The sequence below is a fragment of the Suncus etruscus genome, chromosome 9 (assembly GCF_024139225.1).
Source record: "Suncus etruscus isolate mSunEtr1 chromosome 9, mSunEtr1.pri.cur, whole genome shotgun sequence".
NCBI lineage: Eukaryota > Metazoa > Chordata > Mammalia > Eulipotyphla > Soricidae > Suncus > Suncus etruscus.
The window spans coordinates 77,990,375-78,002,765 of record NC_064856.1 but is presented as its reverse complement, the minus strand read 5'-3'; the positions used below and the strand labels follow the sequence as shown (position 1 = coordinate 78,002,765).

General features: G+C 36.1%; 1 protein-coding gene and 1 non-coding gene across 2 annotated transcripts in view; one reads left to right on the top strand and one right to left on the bottom strand.

Annotated features, from left to right (window-relative positions):
* METTL15 (methyltransferase like 15) overlaps nt 1-12,391 on the bottom strand; it is a 229,340-nt gene that overhangs the window by 161,187 nt on the left and 55,762 nt on the right. The window lies entirely within an intron of this gene.
* Nucleotides 10,050-10,182, top strand: LOC126019242 (small nucleolar RNA SNORA70). The gene has a single exon (XR_007498979.1). It is a non-coding gene; the product is annotated as a small nucleolar RNA SNORA70 (small nucleolar RNA).

Here is a 12,391-nt window from a genome sequence, read left to right as displayed (position 1 = left end):
GTTTGATCCTCCAAGCCAGGGGCAATTTCTGAGCACATAGCCAGGAGTAACCTCTGAGAACCACTGGGTGTGCCCCAAAAACAAAAAATAAATAAATAAATAAATAAATAAATAAAGAGAGAAAACTTCAAAGAGAAATGATACAAATAAAAAACTTGGAAGATAAAATGAAAATCTCACTGGAAGGCCTTATCAGCAGAATAACAGTCACTGAAGACAGAATCACTGAGGGGAAGATGAGCTGCATAACATCTCCAAAAAACAGCAGAAGATAAAAAAAAAAAGTCCTAAAACAAATGGATAGAAAAATGTCCTCAAAATAAATGAACAGAAAATAAACAGGTGGGGTTACATTAAACAGAAACAGCATAAGAAATCAATGGGCTTCCAGAGAGCCAGTAAAAAAAAAAAAACCAAAAACAAAAACCAAAAAAAAAAGAACTATTAAGAAGCAAACTCAAAGACATCATTGTTTAGTTTCCAGAGCTGGAGTCCATGTACCCACATCCTGAATGCCAGAAGAGTACCAGATAAAAGAAAGGCAAATAAAAGTACCCCAAGCCATATAAAATCACAATGATCAAAACACTAGTTAAAAATTGAACTCGAAATGAAGCAAGATAATAAAGGGAAAATACATACAAAGTTTGAGCATCCTTAAGAATTACAGCAGATTTAGAATAAGCAACTATTCAGCCCCAATGCAGTGGAGGAAAATAATAATCCCAAACACTGCCAAATGAAAATCACAAACCCACAAAACATGGTCCAAAAACTAAAAGTAAATAAATAAGAATTGAGAATTCTAGGCCTCAGCAATACTATAGAGAATTGTATCCCCAGCCTCCCATATAGTACCCAAGCATGGCCAGGAATAATTTCTGAGTACAAAGTTGGAAAAAACCTTGAGCATTGCTGGGTGTGGCCAAAACAACAACAACAAGAAAATTATTTTAAATATTTTCTCAATAGTTCGATCTTTGGGTCAGCTAAGTAATTTATTCATATTCTAATATTGAGATTACTCATTTTTGAGAAACAGTCATTATTTCAGAACTTGAGAAAAATTCATAAAATAACCTCAACTTCAGTAAACTGGTATCAAATTACAAAATATCATAGATAAAGGGGAAAAATAAAACAACGTCTCTGAATATTAGTATACTTAGCCCTCCATTATTTATATATATATATATATACTAAAATGACACAATGTCTAGTGAATCACCATGAGGATAAATGTAAAACAATGTAATAATGTAGTTAAAAATGCTAAATGATGTAATAAATGAATATTATTAGCAATAGTAGCGAGATTATAAGCACTACTATAGTAAAGAAAATTAGCACTATGTAAAGCAATTTGTAAAAGTTCATATGATGAGCTTCATCATTAAAATCGCTGGCTTCAAAAACATATTTTGCTGTAATGCTTTTGGACATATACATAGAAATTGGCCTAAATCGAGATATATAGATAGATAGATAATTTGGCCAATATATATGTATATATAATATAAATATAACTGGTTAAAGAGATAAACAGTGGGTAAGGTATTTATGCCTTGTATTGCCAGGCTGGGTTCCAGTCCAATCACTCATATTATTCTTTAAGCCTCATCAGGAATGGTCCCTAATAAGCACACTGTCCAGAGTAGGACCTGGGAACTACCTGCAGTGGAAGAAAAAGAAAAGAAAAGAACAAAAGAAGAAGAGAAAAGAAAAGAAAAAGAGAAAGGAAGGGAGGGAGGGAGGGAGGGAGAGGGAGGAGGGAGGGAGGGAGGGAGGGAGGAGGAGGGAGGGGGAGGGAGGAGGGAGGGAGGGAGGAGGAAGGAAGGAAGGAGGAAGGAAGGAAGGAAGGAAGGAGGAAGGAAGGAAGGAAGGAAGGGAAGGAAGGAAGAAGGAGGAAGGAAGGAAGGAAGAAGGAAGGAAGGAAGGAAAGGAAGGAAGGAAGGAAGGAAGGAAGGAAGAAAGAAGAAGAAAGAAAGAAAGAAAGAAAGAAAGAAAGAAAGAAAGAAAGAAAGAAAGAAAGAAAGAAAGAAAGAAAGAAAGAAAGAAAGAAAGAAAGAAAGAAAGAAAGAAAGAAAGAAAGAAAGAAAGAAAGAGAAATTAAAATTAAATAAGCAAGTAACAACAGGTAGAGAGAAGATTATTAGAGGAAAAAATCTGGAGCAGATTTCAAATGACAGCAAAAGCCATGCTGCTGTGAAAGTTCTGGCAACAGGTGTAGGCACATGGGAAGGCAGCCATGAGATGACAGAATTCTGGTAATAAAATAATATTTAGAATATATGCCATAATTTTTTTAATTAAGCATTTTACACATATCAACTAATTAATCATCATAACACCCACATGCATATTTCTCTCATTATCACAAGAATGGGAATTTGCTCCTTCTTGACTAATACAAATCTTATTTAAAATTTTTTTCAGTTATCATACTAAACTTTTCTGCAATATTTGTCTTTTCATCTAGAACTAATTTAATCATTGCTTTTGGTATTTCAATAAATTCCAATTGCACCAAATAAATTCAAAATTAGATTGCCTATTTCTGATAGCTTTCCTCTAAGAATGAGATCAAGATTTATTAAAAGAATGACTATGCTATCTATGGTTGCTAAAGCTCAAGATTCAATCTGAGAGAGTATATTAAAATTCACAACATATATCGAGAAACGGTATATCAAAAATCTACTGAAGGTCTCAGAAAAACACACAAATAGTAATTTGAGGAGCTTTGTAACATTACTGAATGACCATTTCCCAGGGAATTACGAGACAATCATTTGCTCTCCACTTTCATGTTATTTTCAAAAACACTGTGAAGTCTTTGGTAGTTTCCAATCTTGTCCTTGGCCTACAATGACAAAATAGTCTAAGTCACTCCCTTCCTTAACTTGTTATGTCTTTTGCTACTGCTGCCTCCAAAATAAAAAATGCTCTTCAAGAACACTTCCCTGGAAGTAGATCTAGAAACAGATTGCCTGCGTGTGTATCCAAGCTCTGTAAAATACTAGTTATATAAACTAAAGCAAACTCTCTATATTAGATGTCTAACTGAAAAATAAATAAATAAAAGATGTTGGCAATAATTTTCCCTGCTTTACAGGGAGCTGTGTAAATGTTAAAAAAATATGACAAACAAATGTATAGTTCATGGTATATATTGAAAATTCACAATGTTAGAGTGATGATGTATGCTATTACTATCATGATGTTTATTTGCAATATCATCTAATCTCATATCTTCACTGATTCCCATTTTGTAAATGGATAAAAAGTTATATATTGTTGTAACCAGAGAGATAGTAAAGAATGTAAGGTGCTAGCCTTACATGCAGCTTAATTCAGTTAGATCCTTACCACTGTATATGGTCCCACAAGCACTATTAGGGGTTTCCTGAGCATAAATCCAGAAGACCTCTTGAGGTCTAGAGCTCTATTACATCTGTCAGTGCCCTTGCCTTACAATCAGCTGAAGTAGATTTCATCCCTGGCACCCCACATGATCGTTGGGAGTGCTCCAGGAGTGATCTCTAAATGCAAAGCCAGGAATAAGTCTTGAACACTGATACTAAGTGTGGCCCAAAAATCAAAAAAATGAAGGGGGAGAGTCCTTGAGCATCACCAAAAGTGACCCCAAAACATAAACCCTTTCAAAGAAATGAGAACTGGCAGCATTTTTTATAATTAAGCCAATTCTCCAAGAATTACTAAAAGGCTGCATAGTAAACACACCACACCACACCACACACACACACACACACACACACACACACACACACACACACACACACAAGCAGACACTTGTAAAGTAAAAAAAACAACCAGATTCCATACACACTACACCAAAAAAAGCAATACAGCCTATATATTACCAACTTCTTTCAATGTCAATGAACTTAAACTTCCCTTTAAAAGGGCATAGAGAAGCTGGAAGTATCCGGAAAAAAAATTCATCCATCTGATCATCTGATTTCTACAAGAAACATGCCTACAAGAAATATTCACAGGATAAATAAAAATTCATAGTGAAAATGGAAAACAATCATTCAAGCCAATGGAAGAGATGCATCAACATTTATGCACCAAGTGAAGACTCAGTAATGTTCATAAGGCATCTGCTAACAAATCTAAAGAAATACATGGATAGAAATAAAATAATAGTGGAGACTTCAACACTCCACTTTTAGCACTAGACAGATCAACCAGACAGTTATTAGTAAAGAAGTGAGTCCCAAATGTGGAGCTACTAGAACTGGGATTTATGGAGACAGGGCTCTTCATCCTTCCAAATAAGAACACACAATTTTCTTTAGTATACATGAAACTTTCTCCAAGATAGATCACAAATTAGGAAATAACTCAACATATATAAATACAAACATCAGATTATGATGCCATGAAAGTAGAAATAAATCACAGTGACGATGAAGAAAACTTCTAACATATGGAAGGCAAACAAAAAACTGCTAAACAGCAACTGGATCAAAAAGGAAATCAAGGAAAAATAAAAATATTCCTTGAAATTAATAAGGTACACAAGCTATTCGATTCTATGGGATACTGCAAAAGCTGTACTCCAATGGAAATGCATAACAAAGCAGGCCTACACTAGGGAAGAAGAAAAAACACAAATCAACAACATAAATACACATTTCAAAAACTTAGAAAAGTAACAGCAAATAAATACAAAATATACGAGAGAAACAGTAAAAACAAGAGCAGAAATCAACATCAAATCCCATCAATTAATTCAAAGAATCAAAGAAACTAGGAATTTGTCTTCAAAAAATAAACAAGACAAATAAACCTTTAAGTATACTTGCAAGAAAATAGAACACAACATCACAAAATGTTCAGGTAAAACAGATCAGAGATGAAAGGGAAGAAATTGCAACAGACCCTTCAGAAAGTCAAAAGATAATGAGAGGTTACTCTATCCCATTTTATGCTCTTATGCTGAAGAACTTAAAAGAAATGGATTGCCACAATTGAACAAGAAATAGAAAACCAATTACAAGTACGAAAATTTAAATATTAATTAAGAATCTCCCCAAGAGGGGACAGAGAGATAGCAAAGTGGTAGGGCCTTTGTCTTGCACCAACCCAAGAAGAAAGGTGGTTCGATTCCTGGCATCCCATGTGGTCCCCCGAGCCTGCCGGGAGCGATTTCTGAGCGCAGAGCCAGGAGTAACCCCTTAGCGTTGGTGGGTGTGACCCCAAAACAAAACAAACTAACAAAAAAGAATCTCCAAAAGAAAAAATAAAGTTCTGGTACAAATGGGTTCACCAGTGAGTTCTATCAAACCTTCAGGGAAAGTTTACTGCCTTTATTCATTATGCGCTTCCAAAATACAGTCCAAAAAGGACAGGAATTCTTACTAACACCTTTCATGAAGTTAATATTAAAATAAAACACAAAGCAAATAAAGATATTTCTAGAAAAGAAAACTTCAAACCAATATCTCTGGTGAACATTGATGCCAAAATCCTTAACAAAAATCTTAACTAAGTACAACAACATATAAAAAAACTCATACAACCTGATCAAGTGAGATTCACTTGATCCCAGGGACGCAAGGATGGTTAAACATAGTACAAACTAATTAACATAATATCACAGTAATAAAAGGAACAATAAGAACAGTTTAATGGGGGGCCTGAGTGAAAGCATTGTAGCACTGTAGGTAGGGCATTTGCCTTGCATGAGGCCAACCCAGGTTCAATCCCCACCATCCCTAAGAGTAATTTCTAAATGCAGAGCCAGAAGTAACCACTGAGTGCTAATGGTGTGGCCCAAATATATATGTATAAAAAATAACAGTATAAGCATATTAATTAATGCAGAGAAAGCTTTTGAAAAAATCCAACATCCACTCATGGGGCCACAGAGAGCACAGCAGTAAGGCATTTATTTGCCTTGCATGTGGCTGACTCAGGATGTTCCCGATTCAATTCCTGGCATCACATATGGTCCCCCATGCTTGCCAGGAGCAATTTCTGAGCACAGAGCCAGGACCCCTAAGCATTGCCATGTGTAGCCCAAAAACTAATATCCACTCATGATAAAAAACCTTCAACAAAATAAGGAGTGGGTTGAATGTTCTTCAAGAGAGTAATAACCATTTATAACAAATCCATAGCCAGTATGATTCTATTGATATGAATTCTCTGAGCCCACATCGACACACTTAATAAAAATACTTCCTATGAAAATTGTGTTGTCTCTGTCTTTTGCAGGAACGTCATGAAATATTAAAGCAGAAACTATACATTGTTCATTTTACTATGAATTGGCTACTCTGTAAGGCAAGTGTCATCACTAGCTAAATTTTATAACTGAGAAAAAAGCAAGGAAAAGAAAGGTGATTGCCTAAAATACAAAATACAAGTAATAAATAAAAGAAAGAAAAGACATTTGTTCTCAGACATGGCCACGGAGCCTGTGGTGCTTTTAACATATATGCTGGAATCTGCTTTTCAATTACATTTTGATCTCCATATTCCCTTTCCAACTTCCATTATTAGATACTCAATAAAAAAAATTATTGTGGGGCCAGGAAGGTGGCGCTAGAGGTAAGGTGTTTGCCTTGCAAGCGCTAGCGTAGGATGGACCGTGGTTCGATCTCCCGGCATCCCATATGGTCCCCCCAAGCCAAGAGCAACTTCTGAGCTCATAGCCAGGAGTAACCCCTGAGCATCAAACGGGTGTGGCCCAAAAACCAAAAACCAAAGAAAAAAAATTATTGTAAACGTGATGATTATCTTAAACATGAGAGAATCAAACATCAGAAAAATTTCATTAACCAGGTGATATATTTCAGCTGATACATTTATATTAAATGCAAATATATCAATTAATCTATATAAACAGACTGAAATCTCATTATTTGATTGGCTTGGGGTCACACCCTGTGGGGCTGAGGAACTACACCAAGCATAATATATAATACTTGGGACATTAATCCTGGAGGTGCTCATGAGACCACGTTATGCAGGATGCAGAATCCAGAACTCTAGAACTCCAACGTTGCATTCCAGTTCACTGAGTAATCTCTCCAACCCCAAAACTGAAATTTTAACTCAGAACTTTGCTTCAAATTACTAATTTCTGCACTTAGCTCAAACCTCCAACTGTATTCCATGTGTATTTGTTAAAAGAGCTTAATAGCTTAGTGTCTCTGTCCAGAATCATTCTAAATACGGACCTTAATTGTTTCTGTTTCATGAGTCAGTGGGTGTAATATTTATCTGTTGGATTTTCTAAATGCCAGTTCCATCATGTTCTCAGCAGACTCCTTTGCCCACTCAGTAGACTGGGTCACAAGACAAAACTTTGGGTAACAAGAAAATGAATCTTTCTAATACTTTAATTATTCTCTTTACATATTGTTGCCAGCAGAGAGAGTAGGGAGTCCTGGTACTGTATTTGGAAAAAATACTGTCTGGGACCTAAACCCGTATAAGCATGAAGACTTTTGAAGCTCAGGATATATCTGAGGAACCCTGAAAACTACTGAGATGCAGAATTCCAAATATGGAATTCAGCTGTGGCACCTGAGAGAGTTCAACCTCCAAAATCAATAAGACACTAAGAATATAAAAAGATGGAAAACTCCAATCTCCTAGTAAAAATGTGTGGTGGAACAGGAAGATAAAGCAATATATAGTGGATATGCATTTAACTTGCCAGTGACTGGCCCAGTTAAAATCTATCCCAGGCATCCCATTTGGTCCCCCAAGCATCACTAGGAGTAATCCCTTAGTACTAGTGGGTGTGACCCCCCCCAAAATAAAATTAGACTGGGGGACAGTTTGCAAAAATTACATAAACTAGACAGATCAAAAGGTGCAGATTTGCAGACATCTCCCGCTAAGATGTAATCATTCTTTTGGTTTGGTTTTGCTTAGTTTGGGGAGGGGGCTATAACCAGTTACTCAGAGTACTCTTGATCTGTACTCAGGAATCCCTCCTGGCAGTACTCAGGGACGACATAGGATGCAAGATATCAAACCTGGGCTGTTCTCATGCAAGGCAAATGCCCTGCTCACTGTACTATCCCTTGGTCCCTGAGAAGTAACCATTCTTATCCTATGATTTCCTTAAGAGGCACTGGCCAGTGCTGTGGACTATCTTACTTCAGGGTGCATTTCCTCATTCTGGATAAATGGTTCACACAACCCCGCTTGGGATATTTACTTCCCCTTTCCACTTTGGGAAAAATCTGTTTTCTCTCCTGAGAACACCTTTCTTTCTCTCCCTTTATTTTCAAATTTTCTTTATATAAATTTTTGTTACTTCACTAATTGTCCTCTCTTGGAATTCTTTTCTATGAGGGAAGGTGGTAGCACCTGAAAAGTCTGGGTAAGATTTACAGCTGACTTTCCTTTACTGCAGAGAGCAATCCAGTTTGAGAGCCACCAAAATAAGAACCAAACAATAGACATATATTTTCCTGGATTGATTTATTTACCTCTAACTTTCACCTCTACTAATCATTTAATTAACTGCACTAATTAGAATGTTTCTACTTTAAAATTATTTTCTAAAATTAAAAAGACATGCCTATTTTTAATTATTTAAAGTTTCACAACAATCTTTTGGTCCCTGTGAACTATCATCTAAAAAGAAGATGGTGATACTATCATATGACTATCCCTAACTATGTAAGTCTCCTTCATTAACCATGACTGGAAATAAAAATTCTATATTTTGAACTTCACTTTATTTCTACCAAGGATTTAGAAATGAGAGAAGAATTCAAAAATAAAGAAGTTAAAAGAACATTTTATAAAAGAGCTTGGGCCTGGTGCTTATAAACTAAAAGAGAACCAGTAATGAGGCTAGAAGATTATATAGGCTTTGAGGTCATATAAAACTAATTATGTCTCTTCCCTTGTCTGTGACTTCAAAAATATATTTGATTTCTCTAACACCAAATTTGGTTTTTAGAAACATATATAAAGTAAAAGAAGTGTTTATTAGGGAGTAGAAGGAAAGTCTAAATGTCTTGAGAAAACAAAACAGAAATATATAATAGCCAATGTTAAAAGTGTGAATAAAAAAATACTCATGACACAGATTGGTCCTCTATTTCAGGGGCAAATAATTTTCCTTGAATGATAAAGTTTAAAGAAAGAGAACCAATAATAACAAAATAAAAAGAAAATAAAAATTAAAAACAAAAACAAAAATTAAAATAACCCAGCAAGTAATGAATTATCCTGTTAAGACATGATGATATGGTGGTTTAAAGTGGAAAGGTAACAAATATTAAGTGATGGAGGGTAGCAACTGAGTTCTGAATTCCAATACCACCAAAGTAAGTATCTTAGTATATTGAAAGCTGTTAAGTTTGCGTTTTTATTGTCTGTTTTTTCCCCTCCAGAATTTGAGCCACACCTGATAATCCTCAGAATTACTACTGGCTATTTGCTCAGGATTCACTACATGTGTTGCTCAGGGGACCATCCCCAGGAACAAATAGAGGTCTTCAGAATGCAAAGTTTGCCATGCAGACCTCTGAACTCTCTTCCCTTATCAACTCAGGTCCAAAAACTTGTTTTGAACACCAAATGTGTCATATGAAACCAAACATTCCCTTCCAATAAAAGGCTTTCATCCAAAAAAGCACATTCAAACCAAGGAAATCTTTATTACTTATTTTGATCATTGTTCTTTCCTCTGAACAGATGGGAAAAGTCTTCTTAATCCAACTGAGGGAAGAAACTTCAAGTGTGAAGAACCCTATGGCAAAGGTTTATAAAGAATATGTAAATCTATTTCAACAACATAGTGTGGGAGTATTTCAGCCCAGGTTTGGAACAGTTTCAGGTTCCATCACAACCTCCTAGGAAAACCTTTGATAAATAAAGCCTTGTAAGAAAGTAAAATAAAACACTCAATACTCTTCCATGAGACAATAAATGCTCTCTATTTTTTAACATTCTAAATATTATGGTCAGAATTTCTAAACTATTCATGACTAAAGGTAATAAAATTTTTGTATCACTTAACAATCACTATAAGATGATGTAATTTACAGCCAATGAGCCAACCTTGCTCTTTTTCCTGTGAGACCTACTATACAATGGCTAAAAATAGCAGCCTCCATGGTATTAGATTCACCCTGATGCATGAATGGACTAATATAAAGAACCTTGGAGAAGCTTTTTCTAGAGAATATTCATATCTTTCCTCAAGCCACTTCCCAATCTCAGATTTCAAAACATTATGCTGGGTGCCATTGGAAAGTTTCAGAGCAAAGTAGATAGGGTCCAATTTGGACAATTCATCTGTCACATTCATATGAATCAAACTACAGAACATTTGTAGTTCAGGAACATTTGACTAGTTCAAGTTCCCTGGTCACTGGAAGATCCGTATATCCCAAAAGTGGAGCTTCACAATTATTATATTTATGTGTATGAATTTGAAGACATGGTAGCTGAAATGTGGCTCAATCCAGACTGTCATATGGCCACATACTTTCCTTAGTGTGATCCATAGACATCTTCATTCCCAACAGCTTTAGATCTGTTGACTCCTTACTCATGTCTATCAATAAATCCTATTTCCTACTGCTTAGAGTGATGTACATATGAGTATGAGAACTATTCAGTTTTTAAAAGGTACCTTCATTTCAATAGACATTTGAATCAATGGAATAGAGTCAAGTCCGGACAAATATGCATATCTATATCCAAACTAGATAGCTACAATAAAAAAAAAAATGAGTATAGGTCACTCTCAAGCTCCAAACAAAAACAAACTGTAAAAAGATTCGGGGCCGGGTGGTGACGCTAGAGGTAAGGTGTCTGCCTTGCCAGTGCTAGCCTAGGACAGACCGCGGTTCAATCCCCCGGTGTCCCATATGGTCCCCCAAGCCAGGAGCGACTTCTGAGCACAAGCCAAGAGTAACCCCTGAGCGTCACCGGGTGTGGCCCAAAAACCAAAAAAAAAAAAGATTGCCCCATACCAGAGCCCTCTCCCTGGCCTGGGGGGTGCTGGGAGGCTTGGCAGGCCCCCAGCCATCCTTGTCTTTTTCCCCTGACTCCAGGCCTTCCCTGGGTGCCAGTTCAGATGGACAGAAGTGGGTTCAGGTGGACTCTTAGTGGTCCTCAGGCTTCCCCCCTACCTCTCCCTACACTAATGGAAATGCACTTTGGGAGGAGGGCGGGCCGTTTTAGTACTGGTTTATGTTGGGACAGTCACTGGAATTTTTTTCTCTTTGTTTTCCTATTGATAGTATTGTATGCATATATTTTATATATCCATAACATCCATCTTGTATTGTGACCTTGGTACTGCCCTACAAATCTCATTTCTAATATTTTACTGCCTCAGTCACAACCCTTATTTCCCCCTATCTTCTCAGTAGGTGCAGCTCATGACATGAAGCTCACCACATAAAGTGATGAGTGCAGTTAGAGAAATAACTACACTGAAAACTATCATAACAATGTGAATGAATGAGGGAAAAAAAAGCCTGTCTCGAGTACAGATGTGGGTGGGGTGGGGATTAGACAGATCTGGGAAATTTGTGGTGGGAATCCTGCACTGGTGAAGGGGGGTGTTCTTTACATGACTGTAATCATACAACTACAATTATATTTGAAATCACGGTGTTTAAATAAAGATAATTTATAAAAAAAAAAGACTAATGGACTGAGTATAAGTTCTGAAATCATAAAACACATTCTGTAATGTCAGCACAGAAAATGATTTTAGGAACTCAACAGCAGCACTAACAGCAAGAGAAAGAAAATCAAAAGTAAATGATCATGATCATAACACATTAAATTATTTTTAGTCAAAGAAAACACTAAAAAAATACAGCCTATTACAACAGAGAAGATTTAAACCTATAGCAAAAAATAGTTAATTATTATAATTATAATTATAGCTAATTATAGCAAGATAATAGCTAAAATATATGAAGATCTTAAGAAACTCAAAAGCAAAAACAATTGAAAATTATTGAATAAATACTTCTCTAAAGATAACAAACCAATATAGGAGGAAAAAAGTGGCAGTTGAAGGGATGAAAATTGATGCTTTAGTTGCTTTTTACAGAAGTTAAAAAACAGTTTGGGATGTTTAAGAATCAATTCATGCCAGCAGTAGTTTTATGTACTTATGAGGTTTCTCAGGCAAATGGGGAGTTAATCAAAAGACACACATACAAAGCACATGGATTCTGTTAGAAATGAATAGAATGAGATAAAATTAAAACTACCCAATTCTCATTGCTTTACCAAATACTACAGTTCTTTTTTTTTTTTTCTTCCGTTTTTGGGTCACACCCGGCAGTGCTCAAGGGTTACTCCTGGCTGTCTGCTCAGAAATAGCTCCTGGCAGGCAGGGGGGACCATATGGGAC